Source organism: Dreissena polymorpha, chromosome 1, assembly GCF_020536995.1.
Source record: "Dreissena polymorpha isolate Duluth1 chromosome 1, UMN_Dpol_1.0, whole genome shotgun sequence".
NCBI classification, from domain to species: Eukaryota; Metazoa; Mollusca; class Bivalvia; order Myida; family Dreissenidae; genus Dreissena; species Dreissena polymorpha.
The window spans coordinates 35496043-35509406 of record NC_068355.1 but is presented as its reverse complement, the minus strand read 5'-3'; the positions used below and the strand labels follow the sequence as shown (position 1 = coordinate 35509406).

Below are 13364 nucleotides of genomic sequence, written 5' to 3'. Positions count from 1 at the left end.
AAAATACCCTTAACAGTAATGTCAAATATTGAAGATATTTACAAAAGCAATTAAAAAGAAGTCTACATAAGAGTTTATACACCCTATATCTACTAATGAAAAATGTTTATTTAACGTAAATGAAAAAAATCACACATGATTGAAGCATTTAATCTTAAATTACAAACATAGTCCAATACCAATAAGCTTGTTTGATAACATTTTTGGGGGCTAAGCATGCATACAAATTATTGCAAATTTTGTATTTTGTTTTCTATTTATCAATTTGATATATCTAAACATGACACACACTTTATACATATAAAGTCATTTTCAGTCGTTCAACAAAAGAACAAACATGTCACATGCATTCAATAAAAGTTCAATATAAACAACCACAATTTTAGGGAAATCTGTATTTAAGACATACGTGTATGCTGAAGTTTTAAACTGGAAGAATTACGGAAATTGAACCCCAGTGAATTCACTCCACTGACAGCTATGTTGACTGGTCAACGTTACACAAACTGTAACAAAACTAGTTAAATGACACAATTCTCTAATAGCAGTAGATCTACGTCAATACTTATCAAGTACTTTAAATACAAGTATAATATTAGTGTTGAAATATACACATTTCATAAACGTCACATTTACACAACTTTACACATTGTGTGATCATGCAAATGTAATTTTTCAAATAAAGTCATTACTGATGCATTTTGTTATTACACTTGGTGTTTATGTAACAATAAGTATCACATTTTACCTAAACTATTACTTCCTGAAACAAGCATATATTTTCTTAAGTGTTTATTCCACAAAACCCTTTTAGACATTCACCTATAGCCGAGTATATAGTGCGAAATAATTAGAAATGTATTTACTTGTTATGTAGAGTTGTAAAACACAATTATTATTTAACAAAATAGATATCTTTTGCAAACAATAGTACTCGCTTATATTGCCAATAGAGGCCATTGCAAGTCTTGGCAATTGTTAGCATATGACATCACTCTCCCTTAATTTTAATTCAAATTTCAAGGTATTATTTTTTTCTTTAGTTTATGTAAAAAAATACATTTTAAATAGTTGCTAAAATTCATTCGATGAAAAACATTGCATATAACAAGGTGTTTATATTGCCTTAACTATCTTTTTCTCTTCAAAATATGTCATGCTGCATTATTTAAACAGTTTAATACGTATATGAGCATTTACACAAGAAATGTTGTTTTAGAACAATTGTTTGTACAAATAAATGTAAACAGTGAGTTTATCTTATAAAAGTGGCAACATTAAATAAACAGTTTACACTGAACATACAATTGTTTCGCAGTTGCTCTATGTATACATGGCAAAACATACCTATAAACAGTGATCAGAAATCTTGGTTAAGTTACATGTGTACTCACTGATTTAAGAGGGTTGTCTAAATGTGCATATACAAATATATGCCATTATAAACTATTATGTCCAAAAACAAACTATAAAACTTACCAGCATGTAAGTCTATGATATAACAACACAAACTAACAATCATAACTTTTGCCATTTTTCATAAAATACTTTCATCTTTGTTTAATTCTCATTTACATGAAAAGCTTTCCCAATAACACAAGAGTCATGCTCTTATCATTTAATAAACCACAGGCATTGAAATCAACCAAGTACTGATAGTAAATACAGAATCAATTATGTTAGGTACATTAAATGATTTTTCCCAGAATTTATTTATACATGTATTCCGATGAAATATTATGCTACTAAACAAGATTCTTGATCGAAAATACTTAAATATTTTCTCAATTTTATCCAATTTATCACCATCATTTAAACAGCTTTGACAATCTTAAAATAAAATGTTATCATTATCAGGATCAAAGTCTGTAGTGAAAGTTTCATAATACAGACAAAGACATTGGATAGACTTGTTATATGTGTGCTTATGATAATAATGTACATACTATATTTCACCAAAACTTTCAACATAAAATGACTGACAGTATCATAATTCCCATAAAACATATACTTGTGTTTTCCTTTGAATACAACTTGGCTGGTCACATACAAAACGTGGCTGTCCACATGACTTTCTGGCTTTCCACTTCAATTGTTGTGATATGTCATTCTGCCATTTCGATGTGAACAAGCTCATTTATTTTCCATCCGTCACAAAATTCAAAGATAAAACCTGTCAGAGTAAGTGCTGAACATACCAGGAGGTATGTAGAGTCTAGCACATCTTAAACAGTATATATCTCTAAGCTTCTCAGGTTTGACTGAGGAAAATATGGTAACAACTGCTGCAACAGGCTGTAATTCTGATTGGCCAGTTTTCTTTCTTCCATGGGTGTCTGATAAAAGAAAGACACATTACTGAAAAGTCAGTTTTTTATTATATTTTTGATACAGATGAAAAAAATGAACAAGCACTGCCTGCCGTAGGGTGTTAAAACATATCTGATTTGAATTCAGAGAGGAAATAATGGTCCTGAATCTATTGATAAAATAACAATCGACTACATATATTAAAGGTGAAGTGTAACCTCTTAATATACAAATACTATGGGATGGGATTTGATAAAGATAATTTTTTGCCATTCGAAAAATAGTTAATAATGACAATAAGCTGATGGCCCAAAACACGTGCATTGAGCAAGAGTTTTTATGAGAAAACTCATATCTCTTTTGTGAAGTAGGAAACAAGAGTTGGTCACCATGGTCACGGACGCATCCACATTTTTCTTGTGTCACAAAACTCCACTAATGTCATAGAGAGTGAAAAAAGTTACACAGGAGGGTAAGTTCATATGATGGAACATATCTTTGATTTCATCACATAAGACGCAATACTCTTAGTAGACAAACAAATCCGTTAGCTGATGCGAAAGACGTATGGACGGACTATGTTAAATCTACATTCAACCACCCATTGCTTTAATTGGTGCCATGCAAAAAGCATTCACATGACTTGAAAACTCACCCAAGGTTCTCTATGTTCATAGACTGAGGGTCATGCAACATGGCCATGACAGAATATCGAGACGATTATTGCAGCTGATGTTTGTGCCTTGTGTGCAAATGATTCCGGAGCAGACTCTACGCTTTGCAATCAGGGTTTTCTGGAAATAAAGTCAATCATGTGTCAAACGAGACAATACTAGCATGATTTGGACATTTTTTTTTCAAGACTCCCAAGTACTGGTTCAACCCCGCCACACTTGTGATTTTCTTAATAAGCCATAAACTTTCATATAAACAAGGTAAAATAAAGAGGCTTAACTAAAGCCTTGTGTCCACGAAGTTCCAGAGTTGGAAAGCCTCTTAAAACTTAACATACAGTCAATGCAATCACGCCAAATATTAGAAATTAGTTTAATTTTTTGTTTTTTGGTTATGACCAATTTTTTTTGAAGAGTTTTTATATACAAATAATATACTTTTTCTGACAAAAGTGGTATATTAAGTGGTATATATATTTGATGATTCACCAAATACATACAACACATTTTGAAAAAGTTGATTTACATAAGTTGGGGACAATCACTAAGAGGTGGTTATCACCTAATAGTTAAGATGGTCGCGTCCCTGCAGATTTATTAGCGTCTATTTCGTATTAATATTCGCTCTATATCTCTACTTTACTCACAACAAAATTTCTTAGCAGGATCACAAAATTACAGCTCCCGCTAAGAAAATACGTGGCGAGTCAAGTCGAGATATAAGCGTATATTAATACAAAACAAATACTAATCACTTTCTTACTGTTATGGCTGGAAATAAAGCGGCATTTAAAAATTAATAAAACTAGTAAAGGCTATAAAACAGCGAACCTTACCAGTCTTGGCATGGACGTCGCCATCTTGACTTGCACGTGATTACCCCCCCCCCCTGATCACTTCTTCCCTGCCATTGATGCCATGTTGTTCAGTCATCTTGTTAACTGCAAATGACGGAGAATACTGCAGGAAAATGTTCAAAGATAGATTCCAGTTCTGTAATAAATCCGTTTGCAGTAAAAAACATATTGAGATTTCTTTAAAGGGAAAGAGGTTATTCTTTCTGCAGACATTGTGTTTACTGAGAAAGATAGTGACATATTAAAAGGAAAATGTTTAAGACCTGTTCTGCAGTCATTTTGTTTTAAGATATAGTGGTCATCGAGTTCTCAATATATTTTTACAAACATTATTAAAACCAATAAAATACAGTTTATGGAATAACCTAAAATAATTAAAATAATAAAAATTAAGGACGTAAAATTAAAAAAACTGCCTCTATTTGGATTCCAAACTTGGGTAATTTATATTTGTATTCAAGGCAGTAAAAGCATATTGCGATACTATACACTATGTACCGCAATATATTGGTATAAGTTGTAGTCATATGTTTATTCATTTAAAATTGTTGCCATTTTTTTAGTAATGCCAATGAGGTCTGTCAACTTACGCACACAATCTGTGAACAAGTCCCTTTAAGATCTTTCATTTTCTTACTGCCGTGAACATTTAAGCTGATGTGACCTTAAACCTGACTCCCAGGTGTGTACAGTGGTCATGTCAAGTGGCAGCTGATAATTTCATTGCTTGGCACCGAGTGGTTTTGGGTAATCCTCGACCTAGTTAGGAGAAGAGAAATCATAGGAAAGATAAATCAAAGCAAAGTCAAATATATCAATATATTTAGATTTTTTTTGAAACATGTGTTATTTAGATATATTTTGAAACAAAAATAATGTTTTCATCATAACGTATTTGAGGCAAAATGTTAAGAAATACATGTTTTGATGTTTGCCATTATTACAATAGTTATCATGCATATGCATCTGTGGTGTTAATATATTGTGCTATATAACGCTCTTACATTGAAATTAACAAATATTTTCAATAACTCCATTAGGTTTTATTTAAAACAATCCATACAGAGCGGACGGTGCAATAGACTGCGGTGCGTAGTTATTTATAATATAAGTTACACAGCCTCTGAATTCCCATGTTTGATGAGATACAGAGACAGTACATTAATATAGTGCAAGAGAGTCGTGACTGGGCCAATGATAAGTTAGAGCTTTGTCACAAAATGTCAACTAACCCTCAACCCACACTCCACGGGGTTCACACAATGAAGTTTCATTATAATTCCCTTGAGAAATATGGACATGGTTTAATCAAATACAATACAATCCTTTAACATTATATGCAGACAAAGCGCCACTCTGAATGACTAACCTTCAGAAAAATGACTCCATTATTATGACTCTGTGAAAATGTAGCAAAATGTATGTGTGAAAAGTATCCACTTCGATAAGCTTGTGCAATCTGCACAGGCTAATCACTGACATCACTCTGCCTAAACCAGATTTTTGCAAGAAGAGACTACCTAAATACAAAAAAAATACCATTAAAGCGGAAAGTGTCGTCCCAGATAAGCCTGTGTGGACGACACTTTAGGCACATGCGTTATCTTAGAGAAAAGCTCCATTGTAATTATTCAGTCAACAATTAAAGGAAACATTCACCAAAGGTGAGTCTCAATATAAGTTTTTTCCAAGCCTCATACATTTGAAAGAGCTCAGCAATGGCACTGTTGATTGTTGAATTGTGGGTGTTGTTGCTGCTTTTGCTACTGCTGCTGCTGATGTTGCTATTGAGACTGAAGCAGCAATATCTGCATGTCTTACTGTTGTGACCTCTATTTCTCTCTATGGCACTTCATCTTTAGCTTCGGTTGTTACACAAGAGACTGACGGACCTTTAAACATGAATGAAAAGAAACAAGCATATTTGTCTCAAATTTAACGCCACGTGTATTTCAAGTTCACTGACCAAAACACTCTATATTCCTTAAATGTTAACATTTTCTTTTCAAACAATCTCAAAGTTCCTTAGTAGAAAACAATCTAAATGGTCCTGCATTGAAAATCCTCTGAAAGTTGTTAATTGAAACAAGAGGTTCATAATGGCCCTAAAGCGCTTACCTGAGTTAAACGTTAAACTTTGGTAGAAGACTCGACCTGGTGCAAGATCGGAATTCAATTTTGAAGTTTTCTTAGATACTGTCAAGATGAACATTCTGAAAAAGTTTCATCAAGATTGAGACATGTATGTGACTTCTACTGCGGAAACAAGGATTTCAAAAGATTAACTAGTTTTGGATGCATGTCACATAAATTAAAACTCAGCCTAAAATGAAAAGATAAACATTTCGAAAAAGTGTCATCAAATCAACTTATAAATGTGGCCTTTAGAGTAGCAAGAAGATTTTTCTACCATAATAACTAGTGACCTAGTTTTTGGTCGCACAATCCCTCATACAAACTTGCCATTGTCAAGATATGCATTCTCTCAAAGTTTAATCAAGATTGAGTCATACATGTGGCCTCTATATTGGCATCAAGGGTTTCTGAAGATTTGACCTGGTGACATAGGTACATAGTTTTTGGATGCATGTGACCTCCATACAAAATCAGCCTAGATATTGTTCAGATAAACATTCTTACCATCTTATGCAAAGGCAAAAATACAAGTGACCCCTTCATATAAATGGCAGTTTTATTACGATAATTACCTTTTATATGGAACTTGATTTTGTAAAGAGATAAAAAGTCAGTTTGCTTGGTGCCTATAGATAATTTGTATGTTGTTGCTCTTGATGGTCAATTTTAATTTAAGGGTTTAGCGTGAAACTGTTGTATCTTCTTCACATTTCTATATGAGATGCAATAGTTTCACACTTATTGAAATTAGATATACTGGTAAATTAAGTGAAGTGCAGAAAACTGAGTTTGCATTTGGGTTTTACTAATTTGTTACAGCCTGATAACATCAACGTCTTTTAGTTATAAGGGCCACATTCTGTGAATATTGGGCTTAATGCACGTGCAGTCGGCACAGGATATTTAGGGACACAACTTTTGGCCAAGACAGGATTTTCATGTAGAAGAGACATCCTTAAACAAAAAATTCTCCAAAAGTGGAAAGTGTAGTCCATTATAAGCCTGTGCAGACTGCACATGCTAATCTGGGACGAGACTTTAAGCAGCACATGCATTAAGACCAGTTTTCCCAGAACTAGTCTTATAATAAATGGGCCTCATGGATTGTGGTCACAGCTGTGCCACAGTGATCCATTTTCCAATTGCAAGGGACTTACCTCAGTTGTTTTATATATATTTATTTGGGGCTGTTATTCGGCCCCTTGTAAAATGTAACAAAATATAGATTTTTCCAAAAAGACAGAATAAAATTAACAATTGAAGGATTCCAAAACAAATAAAAAATGTTTTGCAATATTAAGTTCATTTTCCTAATCAGCTCTCCAAGTTGAACCATAGCAAATATAACATTGAACACACTTTTATCCTCAATATTAAAGCAATTGTTAGTAAAAACAACCACAACACCAATTTCTCCATTTTACTTAAAACAACACAGTTTTTTAGAATCAAAAGGGCCCCAGCCCCAATCCAAAAGTGGTGAAACAAGCAAATTCGTTGAATTTATATCCCCCGCCAATATCAAAATTGTTACAGAGGGATGGACTGACAGACAACGCCAATTCTATATCCCTCCACCTTTTAGTGCTGGGGGGGGGGAGTAATTAATGTAAATGTACAAGAAACTAAGAATGGTTAGTTTAGTTTAAACATATTTATTTAAGCTCGATTGCATCGAAAGCCTAAGGCTTATATAAACGCTCTCGAGTCTGTTTCCTGGGCCTAGAACCAGTACTTGGTGTCTATGGGGGAGATCTAAAGTACGCTCCCACGGTGGGGATCGAACCTGTGATCTCCCGGTCGTTAGGCGGACACCATATCCATTACACCATGGCGACCTCAAGAATGGTTGGTGAACATGGGCCCAACATGTGTGTATTATTAGTATTTGGGAAAAATCAAAAACTTACAACATAACATTTTAGGCATATATTTTATTAATGAAATGCATTTATGTACAAACAAGTTTCATTAAAATGCACAAAAGAAGTTCCACAATATGCTTCTGGACACAAAAGTTTTCTGGATGGATGGACAACGCCAAAACAATATCCTCCTTGAGATAAAAGGATTGATGGACAACGCCAAAACAATATCCTCCTCCAGATAAAATTATGACAGAAGGAAGGACATACAAGTCAGCGACAATATGCTCTCCCTTGTTGGAGCACAAAATCTCTAACCTATAATTTCTAAGTACAAAGGTGTATACATAATTCTGGAAAAAATGCTGGTCAGTTAAGGGGTTTAGCGTAGGACCTTACATGAAGCATTTGTGTAACCTTGACCCTTGCATATAGTATATTGTGAGACGTTGACCTTAACCTTAGACATGAACCTTAACCCTAGACATGAATCTTACAAACGACACACAGCAAGGAAGAAGATGGAAAAGAATTATAGAAGGTCAAAACAGAATCCACTGAGCATAGTAAAATAATGGCTAAGCAGTAAATATTTCTACAAATGTGTGACCTTTGATGTGTGACCTTGACTTGGGTCACAAACGCATAGGACTTGCACTGCCTGATATTTGAGGACAATTACATCAGGCCATTTTGTGAATCAATTTAGTATGGCAGAATCCTTACCAAAAAAGGCATATTTAATCAAAATGTGTAATTTTGATCTTTGTGTGTGACTTTGACCATGCGCCTAGCAACCTGGATCTTATATTTGACACTCAGCTAGATACTGGAGAACAATTGGACAGTTATTACAGAATCCCTTGATGCATAGTAAAGAAATGACTAAATAATGTGTGACCTTGACCTTAGCCCCTAGCATTATAAGTGTTGAATGTGAAGCACCTCGAGAGGATTGGCAACAACTATGGCAAGTTTCATGGCTCTGGCTCATGTGTTAAATAAAGATGCAGCCCTAAGCTTATATTATAAAGCATTTTTTTCAAGATACAAAGGGTCATAACTCCATTATTAACAAATAGTGTACAATGCCCATTTGGGGTGCATCATCCTCTTATCCATATACATACTCATACCAAATTCCAATGAAATCAACCAAAGCACTTCCAAGATATAGCTACAGACACAAAAGTGCCAGATGGACTGAAGGACGGACGGAAAGACGGATGGACAGACAACGCCAATTCAATATCCCTCCGCCTATGGCGGGGGATAACAAACTATTACTGGGACTTACCTGTTGAGATGTATTGCCTGTGTTGCAGTTGGGTAACATTTTTCTCTGGGACTGAACTTGTGAGGATAAGGTCCCTGTGAACAGATAGAAAGATCTTAACAAATCCCAGAAATATATTCAATGCATTCGGAAATGGCATCAGTTACATGGACCAAATATGAAACCAAGGGGTGTTGTGGTTTAACCAAATGTTTTTTCGAAGGTTTTACCTATATCAGTCAATGACCACAAGGGCCAGGTGCATTAATCAAACAAACTCTGTAGATGACCTCTAGATTATGCTCAATACCAAATATGGAACACTTGGGCTTTGAAGTTGCAGACAAAGATTTGTTGTCCCTAAATATGTTTATGTAAAACTGGGAAATCCTAGGGCTAAGCCAGTTGACCCCAGAGACATAATTTGGTAATATTTTGAGAGGACACACTTTACACTGTTGCACACCAAACATTAAACCTCTTGGCTATGGGTTTCAAAAACGAAGAAAACAAGATGTGTTTGTGAAACACAATGTCCCCCTATATGACGTTTGACCTTGAAGGATGACCTTGACCTTTCACCACTGAAAATGTGCAGCTCCATGAGATACACATGCATGCCAAATATCAAGTTGCTATCTTAAATATTGCAAAAGTATTCATAAAATAAGTGATTTGGGCCACATATATTTGACCTCTGACCTTGACCTTTCACCACTCAAAATGTGCAGCTCCATGAGATACACATGCATGCCAAATATCAAGTTGCTATCTTCAATATTGCAAGAGTATTCATAAAATGAGCGATTTTGGCCACATATATTTGACCTCTGACCTTGAAGGATGACCTTGACCTTGAACTTTCACAACTCAAAATGTGCAGCTTCATGAGATACACATGCATGTCAAATATGAAGTTGCTATCTTCAATATAGCAAAAGTTATTGCAAAATGTTAAAGTTGGCGCAAACAGACCAACAGACAGACCAACAGACAGGGCAAAAACAATATGTCCCCCACTACTATAGTGGGGGACATAAAAATGAACACCCAAGAAACATTCCTGTGAGGTTTCATTTAATTCTTTCAAGTGCTTCAGGAGAAAATGTCCCTTGACAAAAAGTTGACAAACAGAAATACATTGCAAAAGGATGGACAGCAGATACCATGGTATCCAAAATGCATCCACAGTTTCAGGCCTCTAGTAACAAAAAAAACTGTCAAAAAACATCACTTCAATTATGTCAAAGATATCAAATCAAAATATGGAGGTTCCCAAGTTCACATGCTTTTTTAAATAACTGCAAAGTTTCAATCCCTCTTGCACAATACTTTTTTTAGCTAGGGCGGCCACACAAGTGAAAGAGATGGACGAAAGGATGGAAGGACAGACAAAATCACAGATGAGGGCAAATCTTTTTACCCCCCCCCCTTACCTCATATAGTGGGGACATTAATATCCATACTCTACCAAAAATTATTTGGATGACTGTGAAACTGTTTGCATAACAACCTACCTTGTAGATGAGGTAGTCTTGGCCCCTGAGCAGGGAAGTTTGGAGTTCCATGGATAGACTGGCTGTACCCTGGGGGTAGGAGCTTTACCCAAAATTCCTGACCCAAGAGCTTGACACCTTTACCAAGCCATTGTCCTTGGATGTCCAGAAGGCCTGTTGTTGTTCAGCTGTGTAAAGACGTGTGATTGTATGGGGTCCTGTAGGAACCAGAAAATCTACAAAAATCCCGGAATTTTATCAGTTTTTAATAGACCTCTACACAAACAAGAGCTGTCAGAGGACAGCACGCTCGGCTATTCGAGTGCTTGACAGTATAACGTAATCCATCAGGGGGAAATTGTTCATATTCAATAAGGTCAAGGTAATATAGTCATATTCTAAGTGGAAGAGGACCATAATTGAAACATATTATTGATCCCTTATGTTTTAAAGAAGTTGTACTTTATAGACGATTCTGAGTTCAGGTATATTTTCTACAATCTCTTTAACATTTGTAAAGACATAAAACAAACTAATAAGATTTTATTTTAAGTTTGATAGCAATAGCTTGGGTGGGATGGTTGGACAATTCTTCCAAAATAAAGTAAATAAATATTTGTGGATTTTTTTTACTATGTTTCAAAGAAAAAAAATCTTTTTGGGTGTGGGGGGGGTTGGGTGTGGGTAGAGAGAGGGGGTATAATGTGGGTGTGTGGTCATTTATTAGATGATATTTTAAAAATAAAAAAAAGGAAAAAAATATTATTTTTTCTATTTATTTTTTTTTTTTTTTGGGGGGGGGGGGGGATTCTGGGGTGGGGCGTGGGGGATGGTTTTGGTGGAGTCATTGTGTTATGTCAGGTAAGTGTTGTTATGTCAAAGTATGAATCAAATCTGATCCTTAATAAAGAAGTTATGGCAATTTAATTAAAATTTATTAATTTGACCTTGAGAGTCAAGGTCATTCAAAGGTCAATGTCAAATTCAACTTGCCAGGTACAGTACCCTCATGATAATTAGAAAGTATTTGAAGTTTGAAAGCAATAGCCTTGATACTTAAGAAGTAAAGTGGATCTAAACACAAAATTTAACAAAATATTCCAAGTTACGAAGACAAAAAAGCCCCACAATTCCATTAAAATGCCAACCAGAGTTATGCAACTTGCCCTGTACAGTCCCCTTATGACAGTTTTCCAAGTCTGAAAGCAATAGCTATGATACTTAAGGAGTAAAATGGACCAAAACACAAAACTTAACCAAATGTTAAATTATCTAAGTATAAAAGGGGCCATAATTCTGTCAAAATGCCATTAAGAGTTACATTACTTTGCCTGCACAGTCCCCTTATGATAGTTAGTGAGTGTTGCAAGTATGTAAACAATAGCTTTGATACTTTAGGAATAAAGTGAACCTAAACACAAAACTTCACCAAAGTTTCAATTTTCTACATATAAAAAGGAAACATAGTTCTTACAAAATGCTTGATATAGTTGTCTGCTCTTGATTATAGATTGTGGTCATGTTGGTCAAGATGTATGAAAAATATAAAAGCAATATTACAATGAACATAGAAAATATTTGATGTGGTACGCAAACTTTAACATAGATTTATCAATAGTATGCATATTCTATGTGGAAAAAGAGCCACAATTCTAACAAAATGCCTGTTACAGTTGTCTGCTCCTGTTTATAGATTGGGGTCATGTTGGTAAAGAAGTATACTCAATATGAAAGCAATATGTTAAGGGACATAACAAATATTTGAGGTGGTACACAAACTTTAACATAAATTTATCAATAATATGCATATTCTAAGTGAAAAAAGGACCATAATTCTTACAAAATGCTTGATAAAGTTGTCCGCTCTTATTTATAGGTTGGGTTCATGTTGCTTAAGAAGTATGCAAAATATAAAAGCAGAATCATTGAGAGAATGGACATGAACATTATTTCATGACCATTCAATTAACAAGTTATATGGCTGACCATATCCCAAAGCAAAATATGTTTTTTTTTTAATTCTTTGAAGAAAACAATATCTAATAATCTGTATAAAAATACTATAAGCTAAAAGGTGTAATTGCTTTCTAGTCAAACAAGAATTTGTTATCATTGTGACAAAACTATCACCCAATGGTGCAAGTCATAATATGTCGCATGATGTTATAGATTGTCTAAGTGTTGTAATTTTCAGTGAAATATGATACAAAATTTAGATGCACAACCTCATATGAGAATGAAAATACCTGAAAGTTTGAATGCTGAACGTTGAATATGTAAGTGAACACCCACAGGCCACAGACATTTACAAAGACCGACAGACATCCATCCAAGGTGATTCCTATATACCCCAATCATCACGGGGGTATAATGAATAAATATCTTACTCCAGCGGCATATTTGTATACTTAAAACTTGGACAGGTGGTTAATTTTAATTTATAGATATCCTTATTTAAAAATAAATGCAGAAAATTATTTCATAGAATGTTGACTGCATTTCAATGATTGTTAAAAAAAATTAACCAGCATTTAATAGGCATTTTCTTTAATTTATGCAAGGGGAATTTTGTAAATATACATGTGAAAAACAAAACAAAAACCTTTTGGTTTAGAGGCTGAATTTTGGCACAAAAATGTATGAAAATATGCCCTGACCCTTTATGATTAAAACTGATATCAAATCAACTCTTATATGTATTTATTTACTCAGTTTGACCAATTTACAATTTAAAAACACAAAATTCCTGA

The 13364-nt window shown here is 34.4% G+C and overlaps 1 long non-coding RNA gene across 3 annotated transcripts; it reads right to left on the bottom strand.

The window, feature by feature from the left end:
- Positions 1 to 1772: 1772 nt before the first annotated feature.
- LOC127876850 (uncharacterized) lies at positions 1773 to 12264 on the bottom strand. 3 transcript variants are annotated; one of them, XR_008048108.1, is made up of 9 exons: positions 12089 to 12264; positions 10636 to 10832; positions 9140 to 9213; positions 5960 to 6054; positions 5542 to 5733; positions 4432 to 4600; positions 3821 to 3925; positions 2966 to 3104; positions 1773 to 2336 (listed from the first exon to the last, which is right to left on the bottom strand). It is a non-coding gene; the product is annotated as an uncharacterized LOC127876850 (long non-coding RNA). The 3 variants fall into 3 exon arrangements; XR_008048106.1 differs by lacking the exon at positions 5960 to 6054 and having other exon boundaries at positions 12089 to 12263; XR_008048111.1 differs by lacking the exon at positions 5960 to 6054 and having other exon boundaries at positions 10636 to 10802; positions 12089 to 12263.
- Between the last annotated feature and the right edge of the window lie 1100 nt (positions 12265 to 13364).